The 13,529-nt window shown below is 40.9% G+C and overlaps 1 protein-coding gene across 5 annotated transcripts in view; it reads right to left on the bottom strand.

The window, feature by feature from the left end:
- Positions 1 to 13,529, bottom strand: part of MCF2L2 (MCF.2 cell line derived transforming sequence-like 2) — a 337,731-nt gene that overhangs the window by 81,093 nt on the left and 243,109 nt on the right. The window lies entirely within an intron of this gene.

Here is a 13,529-nt window from a genome sequence, read left to right as displayed (position 1 = left end):
TTTTCTCAGCCTCAAAGTATAAGCTAACAAACACCCATTGTTTAAGCCAACCCAGTTCATGGTATTTGCTTTAAGCAGCCAAGGAAGCTAAAACAGCCTTCTTTGCAGAAATGAAAATGCCAATTGTGCCAGTTTGAATGTATTATGTCCCCCAAAAACGCCATTATCTTTGACGTAATCTTGTGTGGGCAGACCTATCAGTGTTAGATTGTAATTCTTTGAGTGTTTCCATTGAGATGTGCCCCACCCAATTATGGGTGATGACTCTGATTGGATAATTTCCATGGAGGTGTTGGCCCGCCCATTCAGGGTGGGTCTGAATTAAATTACTGGAGCACTATATAAGATCAGATAGAAGGAGCACGCTGGTACAGCCAAGAGGGACACTTTGAAGAATTCACAGAAGCTGAGAGAGGAGCTGCAGATGAGAGACAGTTTGAAGACAGCCGTTGAAAGCAGACTCTTGCACCAGAGAAGCTAAGAGAGGACAAATACCCCAAGAGCAACTAAGAGTGACATTTTTGAGGAACTGCAGCCTAGAGAGGAATGTCCTGGGAGAAAGCCATTTTGAAACCAGAACTTTGGAGCAGATGCCAGCCATGTGCCTTCCCAGCTAACAGAGGTTTTCCAGATACCATTGGCCATCCTCCAGTGAAGGTACCCGATTGTTGATGACTTACCTTGGACAATTTATGGCCTTAAGACTGTAATTTTGTAACCAAATAAACCCCCTTTATAAAAGCTGATCCATTTCTGGTGTTTTGCCTTCTGGCAGCATTAGCAAACTAGAACACCAATCATCAAATTTATATAGAAGGATAAGGGGCCCTGTATTGGTCAGGGTTCTCCAAGGAAACAGAACTAACAGGATATATATCATGAGACTTATTACAGGAATTGGCTCATGTGACTGGGGATGGGCAAGGCCAAATTCCATAGGGCAGGCTGCAATGTGGTTTTCAATGAATTCCCAAGGAAAGCAGGCTGGCAGAAGTAGAGATGGAAATTCTTCCTTTTGACTGCTGAAATTATCACTTCTCTTTTTAAGGCCTTCAACTGACTGAATGGGATCTCTCTCATTGTTGAAGGTATTCTTCTTTGCTGATTGTAGATGTAATCAACCATAGATACAATCAACTTAGTGATTCAAATCCATGAAATATACTCACTGTAACAATGAGGCCAGTGTTCGCTTGACCAAACAACTGGAAAGCATAACCTAGCAAAACTGGCACATGAACTTAACCATCACAGGCCCCACATAGCAAAATCCATCTTGGAAAAGAAGAATGAAGTTGGAGAACTCACATATCCCAATTTTTTAAATTTTTAGAAAGCAATAGTAATCAAAACAGTGTAGTACTGGCACAAGGACAGACATATAGGCAACTGGAATCACATTGAGAGTTCAGAAATAAACCCTCATATCTATGGTCAATTGATTTTTAGCAATGGTGCCAAGTCCACTCATCAGGTAAAAATAGTCTCTTCAACAAATGCTGTTGGGAAAACTGGGTATCCACATGCCAAAGAAATGAAGGTGTTCTCCTACCTTATACCACCCAATCACAAAAATTGGATCATAAACCTAATCAGAACCAAAGCTATAGAATTCCTAGAAGAAAACATAGGGAAGCATCTTCAGGACCTTGTGTTAGGTAATAGTTTCTTAGACTACACCAAAAGCATGAGCAACAACAACAAAAAAATAAATGGGACTTGATTAACATAACAAACTTTTGCACATCAATGGGCTTTATCATGAAAGTAAAAGACAACCCACAGAGTGGAAGAACATATTTAGAAACTACATGTCTGATAAGTGTTTAATATCCAGAATATGTAAAAAAAACCCTACAACAGAACAGCAAAAAGACAAACAACCCAATTTAAAAAATGGGCAAAAGACTTGAATAGACATTCCTTCGAAGAAGATATACAAATGACCAAAAACACAAGAAAAGATGCTCAACATCATTAGCCATTTGAGATCTGCAAATCAAAACCACCGTGAAATACCATTTCATACCCAAATTGCTACCATAAAAAAATGGAAAATGATAACTCTTAGTGAAGATGTGGAAAAATAGTAACACTTGTTCATTGTTGGTGGAAACGTAAAATTGTGCAATATCTGTGGAAATGTTTGGAGGTCCTTCAGAAAACTAAGTAGAAGTAATATTACCATATGACCCAGAAATCCCATTTGTACATATAGATACATAACAATTGAAAGCAAGCACTTAAAGAGATATCTGCACACCTATGTTGATAGCAGCAGTATTCACAATTGCCAAAAAAATGGCAGCAATCTGGACGTCATCAACATGGCAATGTAAACAGCTACTGAAAACTTCTCTTAAGAGATTCAAAGAAAAAAAGGACAATTCTGTATTGTCTGAAACTTTGGAAGAGGATATAGACTGGAGAAGGATCCTGCAAATGCTGAATTGAAGAAAGAGAAGAATATCAGACCCATCTTAAAATGACACAACCTGGTCTACATGCCCTGCACAGAAACCCAGCCCTGTTTTGGCTGAGAAATATGGAAGACCTCACTGTTAAAGCAGGGCTCTAAAGCAAACCCAGTTCTTGCTGCCCAGCAGAAAGCTGAGTACCACCAGAAGCCAGCAAGTTTGTATTACCACACACAGTGAACATGCTGGGGTGCCCAGTGCTTACCTCCCTTCCCTGTAGCAGGCCACAATGGGCACCTGATTTTGGGGGGAAAACTGAAGGACAGAGGCAATATGACAACTGGCCAGCAAGAGAAACAAAGAAAAGATAGAAATCAAAGACAACCTACAAGGAAACCCTTGAAAAAGAGAGAAAACAACCTTCAGAATAAATTAATCAAGAAAATCAGGTGCCTAGACAGCAAAAAATCCTGAGCCACACCAGGAATCACAAAGATTTGGCCTAGTCAAAGGCGCAAACTAATACCTCAACTGAGATTCAGGAGTTGAAACAACTAATTAAAGATGTTCAAACAAATCTTCTAAATCAAATCAATGAGTTGAAAGAAAATATGACAAAAGAAATGAAGGATATAAAGAAGACACTGGGTGACCATAAGGAAGAATTCATAAACTTGAAAAAACAAGTGGCAGAATTTATGGGAATGAAAGGCACAGCAGAAGAGATGAAAAACACAATGGAGACATACAACAGCAGACTTGGAGAGGCAGAAGAAAGGATCAGTGAACTAGAAGACAGAACATCTGAAATCCTACACACAAAAGAATAGATGGGGTAAAAAATGGAAAAATATAAGCAGGGTCTCAGTGAACTGAATGATAATATGAAGCACATGAATATACATGTTATAGATGTCCCAGAAGGAGAAGAGAAGGGGAAAGGAGCAGAAAGACTAATAGAGGAAATAATGAATGAAAATTTCCCAACTCACGAAAGACATAAAATTACAAGTCCAAGAAGTGCAGCATACCCCAAACAGAATTGATCCAAATAGACCTACTCTAAGACACTTACTAATCAGATTTTCAAATGTCAACAACAAAGAGAGAATTCTGAATGCATCAAGAGAAAAGCAATCCATCACATACAAGAGAAGCTTGATAAGACTAAGTGTGGATCTCTCAGCAGAAACCATGGAGGTGAGAAGGCAGTGGTATGATATATTCAAGATACTGAAAGAGAAAAACTGCCAACCAAGAATTCTATATCTGGCAAAACTGTCCTTAAAAACTGAGGGAGAGTTTAAAATACTTACAGATAAACAGTAACTGAGAGAGTTCATGAACAGGAGACTTCCCTACAAGAAATACTAAGGGAATGCTGCAGACAGATAGGAAAAGACAGAAGAGAGAGGTATGGAGAAGAATATAGAAATGACAAAATCAGGAGATAGAAAGAGGGTAGAGATGGGTCATTTGATCATGAAGGAGTACAGAAATTTCAAGAGGACTGATTGTATAGATCCAGAAATGGATAGCACAATACTTGTGTGATGGTAGCACAATATTGTAAGTACTCTGAACAACGATGACTGTGAGTATGGTTAAAAGAGGAAGGTTAGGGGTCTGTATAACACCAGAAGAAAAGACAGAAGATAAAGGCTGGGAATGTATAACTTAGTGAAACCTAGACTGGTCAGTGATTGTGATTAAATGTACAAATATAAGAAGGCTTTTACATGAGGGAGAACAAATTAATGTCAACTTTGCAAGGAATTATTCTTACATACTTTGTAAATTTGTCCCTCATTTTTAAAGTGAAATAATATTTATTTCTGAGCAGACTATTTACCTCATTTTTTTAAAAGCATAGGACTGAACTTTAATTTTAAGAGAATCAGGCCTGCTCACAGAAGGTACACAGAGATTGTGGAAATTAACATAAATTGTTCTTGTTCTAATATATATATATATATATACTCCATTTCCTGTCATGCTTGGAAAACTAGTAAATGTTATATCTAAGATTAAAAAAAAAAAAAGATGGAAGCAATTCAAGTGTTTGGATAAACAAAATGTGGTATATCAATGTAATGGAATATATTCAGCCTTAAAAAGTTCTGATACTACATTGTGACAACATGGATGATCCTTAAAGACATCAAGTTGAGTGAAATAAGCCAGACACAAAAAGGACAAATATTTGTATGCTCTCACTGATATGAAATAAGAATATTCAAATTCATAGAGTCAGAAACTACAATACAGGTTTAACAGGGCTAGGGTGAGACTGCAGAATGGTTAGAGTTACCACTGCTTAACTGGTAACAGAGTTTCTGTTTGCAGTGATGGCAAAGTTTAGGTAACTAAAAGACATTGTAGACATAATTAACACTACTGAATTGTTTATCTGAATGTGGTTAAAAGGGAAAATTTTAGGTTATATATATGTTATCAGAATAGAAATGCAAAAAAAAAAAAAAAAAAACCCCACAGAACTGTAAAACGGAGTGAACCCTAATTTAAAGTATGTACTATAAAAATACAATAATATTGTTTCATGAATTGTAACAAAGGTAACAAACTAGTGCAAAATGTTAATAATAGGGAAAACTGTGTGTGTGAGGGGAGAGTAAATGGGAATCCTATACTTTCTGCATGGTTTTTCTGTAAACCTACTTCTCCAATTTAAAAAAAAAAAAAAGAAAGAAAAAGATATGCAACCCTATTTGGTAAGAAAGATCACTAAAGTGCATATATATTAGGATTTCCTGATACTAAGTTTCTTCTTTGTCTATTCATCCTTATCTGTTCCTCCTTTCAACCCTTGCTCTTTTCCCCACCCCCCCACCCCCACTTCCCATTTTCCATTTCTTCTTTTGGGAACCAGTCTGTCAGAAGCATATTTAATTGTCAACCCAATTTGCCATTAAGAATTTTCATTTGCTCCTGGTATTGTATTATATCAAACAGGTCAGAAAATATTAAAGATATTTACATTTTAAAAATTAGTTTTTATCTAATACTCTCTTAACCAACTTATAAGGACTGTTCTTATACTTCTCAAACTCTAGAGCATCTGACGTTGCAGATAGTCACCTACTTAAATCTTTCTCTCTTGGTTTCTTATCCAACCTTCATCCACCACCCACCTCTCTGCTTCTTTTCCTGCATTGTCCTTTGACTCCTCTCTAACGTTGCTGCTTCTTGAAGATCTGAACTCAGATGTCCAGACTTCCTTCCCTCCTCTTCTCTCATGCTGTTGACTCTCCCAGATCTTTGTCTCTCTCCCAGACCTTTGGTCATGCTGTAGTCCATGTCTCCAGTGGTCTACACACACCTTCACCTGGATGACTCCAACCATATCTCAATCACATCAAGTTGAAACAGAAGTCATTAGACAGGAAAAGCACGTGTATCAGTGGAACAGCCATTTTCCTAGGTTCCCGAAAACACAGGAACCGAAAACACAGGGAGCTGTGTTTCTAACTCCTCCTTATCAGCATCCCTTACATTTGATCTGTCATCAAGCCTCATTTCATTTACCTCTTGGAGTCACCACTTATTTCCATTTCCGTTGCTACCACCATAAATCAGGTGGTATTATAGAAATATTCCTTTCATCTTGAATACTGCAGTGCACACCTAGCAGCTCACCCTTGCTTCTGAGAGTTCTCTGCCAATCAATCTACTTTGCAGACCACTAAGCTATGTCTTTCCTAGAACACTACTGCCTTAATGCTAGCATTCTCTCTCTTCCAGACCTCATAATAGTTTTCAACTGCACACCAATGCCAATTTTGCTTTCAGGATTTCAAGACTCTATTTCTGAGATAAGAATGTCTTTGAGGAGTTGTTCTAAAGTTAATCCAGACCTACAGCTTCAGAATGGGGAGAGGTGGGTGGGAGGTACAAGTAGAATCTGTAATTTTCTCAAACACCCCAGATGATTCTAATGCAGGTAGTGCCTTATTCAATTAAATATCATTGATCTGATCCACTCCTTATAGCCCCCCATTCAGTTAGGCTAGTGGTAGTTCTAGTTTCCACTTACTTTCAAATTCAAATAAATCATCCTTGAAAGCTCAGTGCCAATCCTAACTCTTCTGTGAAAATTTCTAACATCTTCACATGAAATCAGTACCACAGTCTTGCCCTTGTTCCCCAACCCAAAAATCATTAAATTCATTTACACTTACAGATTCCCACCCATGAGGCAGGCACCATGATAGGCATTTGAGAGAGAGAAAGGTACCTAATCCCAGCCCTTAGTAAATTCATAGACAAATCGAAGAGACAAGAAAACCAATGGCCCTAATGCAATGTGATAAGGTGAAATTGTAATCACCAGGTTTTAGGAGGATTAAGTACAGAGGAGTGGCATGTACTTAAGCCAGGAGTGGAGGGAGAGACTGCCAATACTGAATTGAGTGAAGTTTAAGCAGAGTTCTGAAAAAAAGTAAGTGAGGGGAAAGGAGGGGGAAGTGGGTCCCAGGCAGAGGCAGCAGAAATGAGGATGGGGCAGAGGCAGACAATATATAGGGCTGGGTACTTGCAAACTCTTTGGTGGGGCTAGGTCAACAGCCTAGCAGGTTCATAAAATGCTAGAGGCAGACACAGGCATACTTCAGAGATATTGCGGATTCAGTTCCAGATTACCACAATAAAGCAAGTATCGCAATAAAGTGAGCCACACAATTTTTTGGTTTCCCAGTGCATAAAAATGTTATGTTTATACTATATTGTAGTCTATTAAGTGTGCAATAGCATTATGTCTATTAAAGCAATGTACATACCTTAATTAAGAATACTTGATTGCTTAAAAAAAGTTAATCATCATTTGAGCCTCCACAAAGTCATAATCTTTTTGCTGGGGTGGGTCTTGCATCGATGTGGATGGCTGCTGACCGATCAGGGTGGTGGCTGCTGAAGGATGGGGTGGCTGTGGCAATTTTTTTTTTTTAATATTCATTTTATTGAGCTATATTCACATATGCAGTCATACAAAACAAATCGTACATTCAATTGTTCACAGTACCATTACATAGTTGTACATTCATCACCAAAATCAATCCCCGACACCCTCATTACCACACACACACACACAAATAACCAGAATAATAATTAAAGTGAAAAAGAGCAACTACAGTAAAAAAGAACACTGGGCGCCCTTGTCTGTTTGTCTGTTTCCTTCCCCCACCTTTCCACTCATCCATTCACAAACTAGACAAAGGGGAGTGTGATCCCCACGGCCCCCCCAATCCCACTGTCCCCACTCATAAGCCACATTTTTATACAATTGTCTTCAAGATTCATGGGTTCTGGGTTGTAGTTTGATAGTTTCAGGTATCCACCACCAGCTACCCCAATTCTTTAGAACGTAAAAAGGATTGTCTATATTGTGCATAAGAGTGCCCACCAGAGTGACCTCTTGGCTCCTTTTAGAATCTCTCTGCCACTGAAGCTTATTTCATTTCCTTTCACATCCCCCTTTTGGTCAAGAAGATGTTCTCCATCCCATGATGCCGGGTCTACATTCCTCCCCGGGAGTCATATTCCACGTTGCCAGGGAGATTCACTCCCCTGGGTGTCAGATCCCACGTAGGGGGGAGGGCAGTGATTTCACCTTTCAAGTTGGCTTAGCTAGAGAGAGAGGGCCACATCTGAGCAACAGAGAGGCACTCGGGAGGAGGCTCTTAGGCACAATTATAGGGAGGCCTAGCCTCTCCTTTGCAGCAACAGTCTTCCCAAGGGCAAATACCGTGGTAGAGGGATTTGCAAACCACCAGTCCCCTATGTCTGTGGGCATGTTAGCAACCATTGAGGTAGGGCAGGTGCATTAATTTCTTAAAATAAGACAACAATGAAGTTTGCAGCATCCGTTGACTCTTTCTTTCTCAAAAGATTTCTCTGTAGCATGCAATGCTGTTTGATAGCATTTTACCCACAGTAGAACTTCTTTCAAAATTGGAGTCAATCCTCTCAAACCCTGCCACTGTTTTAGCAACCAAGTTTATGTAATATTCTAAATCCTTTGCTGTCGTTTCAACAATGTTTGCAGAATCTTCACTATTTTCTTTGCTCAACCATAAGAAGCAACTCCTCATCCATTCAACTTTTATCATGAGATTGTAACAATTCAGTCACATCTTCAGGTTCCATATCCAAATCTAGTTCTCTTGCTATTTCTACCACATCTGCAGTGACTTCCACCACTGAAGTCTCAAACCCCTCAAAGGTTCCATGAGGACTGGAGTCCATGAGGGTTGGAATCAACTTCTTCCAATTTCTTTTAATGTTGATATTTTGATCTCCTCCCATGAATCACAAATGTTCTTAGTGGCACCTAGAATGGTGAATCCTTTCCAGAAGGTTTTCAATTTACTTTGCTCAGACCCATCAGAGAAATCATTATCTGTAGCAGCTACAGCCTTATAAAATGTATTTCTTAATAAGTCTTGAAAGTTGAAATTACTCCTTGATTCATGTGATGCAGAATGGATGTTGTGTTAGCAGGCATGAAAACAACATAATCTTGTTGTATATCTCCATCAGAGCTCTTGGGTGACCAGGTGTATTGTCAATGAGCAGTAATATTTTGATAGGAATCTTTTTTTCCAACAAGTTGGTCTCATCTGACGGCTTAAAATATTCAGTAGAACACGTTGTAAACAGATGTGCTGTCATCTAGGCTTTGCTGCTATATGTATTGAGCACAGGCAGAATAGATTTAGCATCATTCTTAAGGGCCCTAGGATTTTTGGAGTGATAAATGAGCACTGGCTTCAACTTAGACACCAGTTGCATTAGCCTTTAGCAAGAGAGTCAGCCTGTCCTTTGAAGCTAGGCATTGACTTCTCTTTAGTTACAAAAGTTCTAGATGGATCTTCTTCCAATTTAAGGCTTTTTCATCTATATTGAAAACCTGCTTTTCAGCATAGCCACCTTCATCAATGATCTTAGCTCAATCCTCTGGATAACCTGCTGCTTCACCTTGCACTTTGATGTTACAGAGATGGTTTATTTCCTTAAACCTCACGAACCAACCTCTGCTAGCTTCAAAATTTTCTTCTGCAGCTTTCTCACCTCTCCCAGTATTGAAGAGAGTTAGGGCCTTGCTCTGGATTAGGCTTTGGCTTAAGGGAATGTTGTGGCTGGTTTAGTCTTCTATCCAGACCACTAAAACTTTCTCCATATCAGCAATAAAGCAGTTTTGGTTTCTTACTGTTCATGTGTTCACTGGAGTAACACTTGTAATTTCCTGTAAGAACGTTTCCTTTGCATTCACAACTTGGCTAACTGGCGCAAGAGGTCTAGCTTTCGGCCCATCTGGGCTTTTCTCATGCTTTCCTCACTAAGCTTAATCATTTCTAGCTTTTGATTTAAAGTAAGAGACAAAATACTCTTACTTTTACTTTAACAGTTAGAGGCTATTGTGGGGTTATTGACTGGCCTAATTTCAATGTTTGTGTCTCAGGAAATAGGGAGGCCCAAGGAGGGGTAGAGAGACCGGGAACGGCCAATTAGCGGAGCAGTCAGAACACACATAATATTTACCAATTGTTTCGATATCTTGTATGCGCACAGTTTGTGGTGCCCCAAAAGAATTACAATACTTACATCAAAGATCACTGATCAAAGATCACCGTCACAGATTTAATAGTAAAGAAAAAGTCTGAAATATTGTGAGAATTACCAAAACGTAACTCAGAGACATGAAGTGAGCACATGCTGTTGGAAAAATGATGCTGACAGACTTGCAGGGTTGCCACAAACCTTAAATTTGCAAAAAATGCAACGTCTGCGAAGCATAATAAAGTGAAGCCCAATAAAATGAGGTATGGCTGTATAACTTAAAGGCCATCCAGTTCAACCTCTCATTTTACAGATGAAAAAGAAACAGAGGCCAAGAGATATGACGAGACTTGCCCAACGTCTATGGTTTTGGCCAAGTCGGTGCTCTTCCCACTGTGCCATGTCGTCTGAGGGGGAATTATAAGGGAACTCTGTACTTTTTGCATGATTTTTCTGTAACCTACATGTCCTTAAACCTCATGAATCAACCTCTGCTAGCTTCAAATTCAAATGAAACTAGCATGGTGTTATAAAAATACTGGTTTGAAAAATTAGAAACTGGGGCTCCAATTCTATTTCTACTACTAACATTCCAGGTAACCTTAAGCATATCATGTCTTTCCTCAGGGTCTCGTTTTCTTTACATGTAAAATAAAAGGACTGAATTAGATCATCTTGACCATCCCTCCTGGCTCTAATAGATCATTCTCTAAAAGTTTACCATTTCTAAAAAAAAAAGGAATGATGTGGACTTTAATCTATTGGCCTCTTGCTTTTTGTCATCAATAAGAAATGAAGCAAACGTCATAAGACTTTCTATGCATCTGCAACTTCAATTAACTATTAATCAACGTGGAATCGGAATGTTAAATGGGGACAGCAGGAGATGGAGAATCAACGTGGGCTGGAGAGGTCTTGGGGGTGAAATGTGGACTGTCCCCTGCAAGAGGTGCAGGGTTTGATCAGGAAGACAGGAGGGCGTTCCAGGAAGAAGGAAACACTCTCATCTGGATCTGCTCTCCTGAGTAGGAGAGAAGGAGGAGGCGTTAGAGGCAGCCCCTTGATGCCTGCACCCTGGGAGGGTGCAGCGGGTGTCTCATTAGCAGGGGGGTTAGGTGGAAGAAATGCTGAGAGACCCACTGTCAGAATGACTCCAGGTCATTGTCACAGAGGCTGTGCATTTGCAGCACCAAAGGAAAACCTGTGCCAGCTCCACCCCACTCCAACCCCAACCCCCTTACAGCACGGCTCTACTGGGCCAAGGAGGGTCCCAGCAGGCAGCAGCTTGCTCCCTACCCCCAACCTCCAAGATGGTCCCTGTCCCAGTAGGGCCCCTGCTGGGTGTGAGGCTAGCACATGAGAGGCCCTGAGAGGGAAGGCCCCTACCCCAAGCAGAGGAGGAGAAGGTGAACAAAAGGGGTTCTTAGAACGACCTGCTGCAGCACAGACCACATGTTCCATTCCCTTCACCTTCCAGGTCTGGATGTACCTAGTATGGTTTCATCTAACTGCCAAGGTCCTGGACATGAGGGAGGATGCCAAACAAGTGCCAAACCACAAGGTGTTGAGGCAAGAGCTGAAGGGAAGGGCCGAGTGTGCCTCCAGTGTCAGCTCCTGGGCCTTGGTGGCATCAGTGGAGAAGTTGATTGGGGCCACAGTATATGGGATAAGGCTTTTTGGAAGGAAAGTTTAAGCATTTGATGAATGTGGGAAGCACTCAGCTAAAATTCCATTCAAGCAGTGGCTGATCCGAATCCACCTTAGGCCAGGCATCGTAGGGGTTGTTCTGAGGGAATGGGGGTGAGCAGGATGCCGTCTCCACCCTCGGGAGTTCTGAAAGACTCAAAATAGTAGAGGAATCAGGCCCACAGATAATTTATCCAGGGACAAAATGCCACCGATGGTTATTAACACCTGGGCTGGGTGCTCTGGTGAGCAGGACGAGGCTTCCAGCCTTTGGCCATCAAATCCCATCCACTCTCCTTGAAGTGTATCAAGTCATTGCATTTCGGACATGCCAAGTTTAAAGGTTATGCAACACATCTACGGGAGGGCATACAAGTTTGGACCTCAGGATCTAGGCTAGTTATAATTGGGATTAAAGGCAAAGGATAAGACCGCCAAGGAGCAAGTGTAGAGAGGAAAGTACACCCAGGAGGGATCTGTGTGTGGTGGGAGGGTTCAAGTGGGGCAGTAGAGGAGGAGGAGGCAACCAAGGTGATGTTGCATATTTTAATGCATGATGCTTATTAACAGAAAATATATTTCCAGAGATACGAAATAGACTGAACTCATTTATAGTGATGAGCTTGCCATACAGCATGAAGCAGCACTTTGCTTTCCGCAGCCTGTGGTGGGCACGGGGCTAAAGACCCTTTGCCCAGCTCACTAGGATGGTCCCAAACCCAGTTCTCAGCACTTCACATACACCATTATATTCAGTCCTCACTCCCATCCTGGAGGCAAGTGTTGCTTCCAGGTACTGAGAAGTTGGGTAAGTGCCTGAGACCCCACAGCCTGACACCCCAGGCCATGCGTCAACATTCACAGGGTTCAAATTACATCACCAGTGGTGTAAATTGTGGTCTGAATTCATAGAACAAATTTGAATCTGTACTGGGTCTCTGAAGAATTCTCCTGATCTAACAGATCCAGAAGAGCAGTTGAACTGAGCAAATCAAGCCTGGCACTATGTTGATTTGCTTCAGTTAAGTAAGGCATTGTGCCAGTCATTTATCAAACCTGTCTCTTCTTTGGGTCCCTTTTACTTCCACCATCTCCTAGGTTCTCTTGCACTCAAGTTCTAATCTTCTCTTCCCACAACTAATGGAACATCGGTACTGCCCTACTCACCGGCGCCCTCTGCTAAATCTGGTTCCCTCCCCTGAGCTTCCTCTGCCTTATCTATCCCTCTTAAATCCAACATGCAAATCACAGCTCTTTTCATTTTTCAAGCCCACCATCTTGATAGTTCCCTACTGTTCTGCAAACACAAATTCCCAACAGTGGAGTTCTAGCCTCCTTTGCTCACAAGCAGCTTCTGACTTGCCTTTCTGGTCAAGTCGACAGCATTGCTATCATCTAATTTTATTTCCAACTAATTTCAAAATCTTCACACATTCAAAGCTACCATTTTCTTTCCCTCCTTCTGGGCACAACAGGGAGTCAGACTTGTTCAAGGAAATTCTCCCAGACAGGCAAAGGGGCCCCCCAGACCTCTGTACACTTTCCTCATGGGGAGCATGTATGGAAGGGAGGGTTTCCTAGGGCCACATTCTTGGCTCCAACATTTCATCCATATCTTCTCCCCTTCTCCCACCCAAAACCCTGCATCCTCTCACAAATACCCCCACTAATTTTGAAATCATTTATCTGTCTGGCATGTCTATCGTATATAGGATTATGTGAACATGTGATTTTATATGTGTTTATTAATGTTCAGGTCAGTTTGTGTTTCTTGGGGGTACAGTTCTATGTGCTTGTGCACGTGGAAAACACACATGGTAACATGTGGACCTATGTGGGCCTAATTCCAAA

The sequence above is a fragment of the Choloepus didactylus genome, chromosome 1 (assembly GCF_015220235.1).
Source record: "Choloepus didactylus isolate mChoDid1 chromosome 1, mChoDid1.pri, whole genome shotgun sequence".
In the NCBI taxonomy this organism is placed as follows: domain Eukaryota; kingdom Metazoa; phylum Chordata; class Mammalia; order Pilosa; family Megalonychidae; genus Choloepus; species Choloepus didactylus.
Note: the sequence above shows the minus strand (reverse complement) of the source record. Positions and strands in the feature narration are given on the sequence as shown.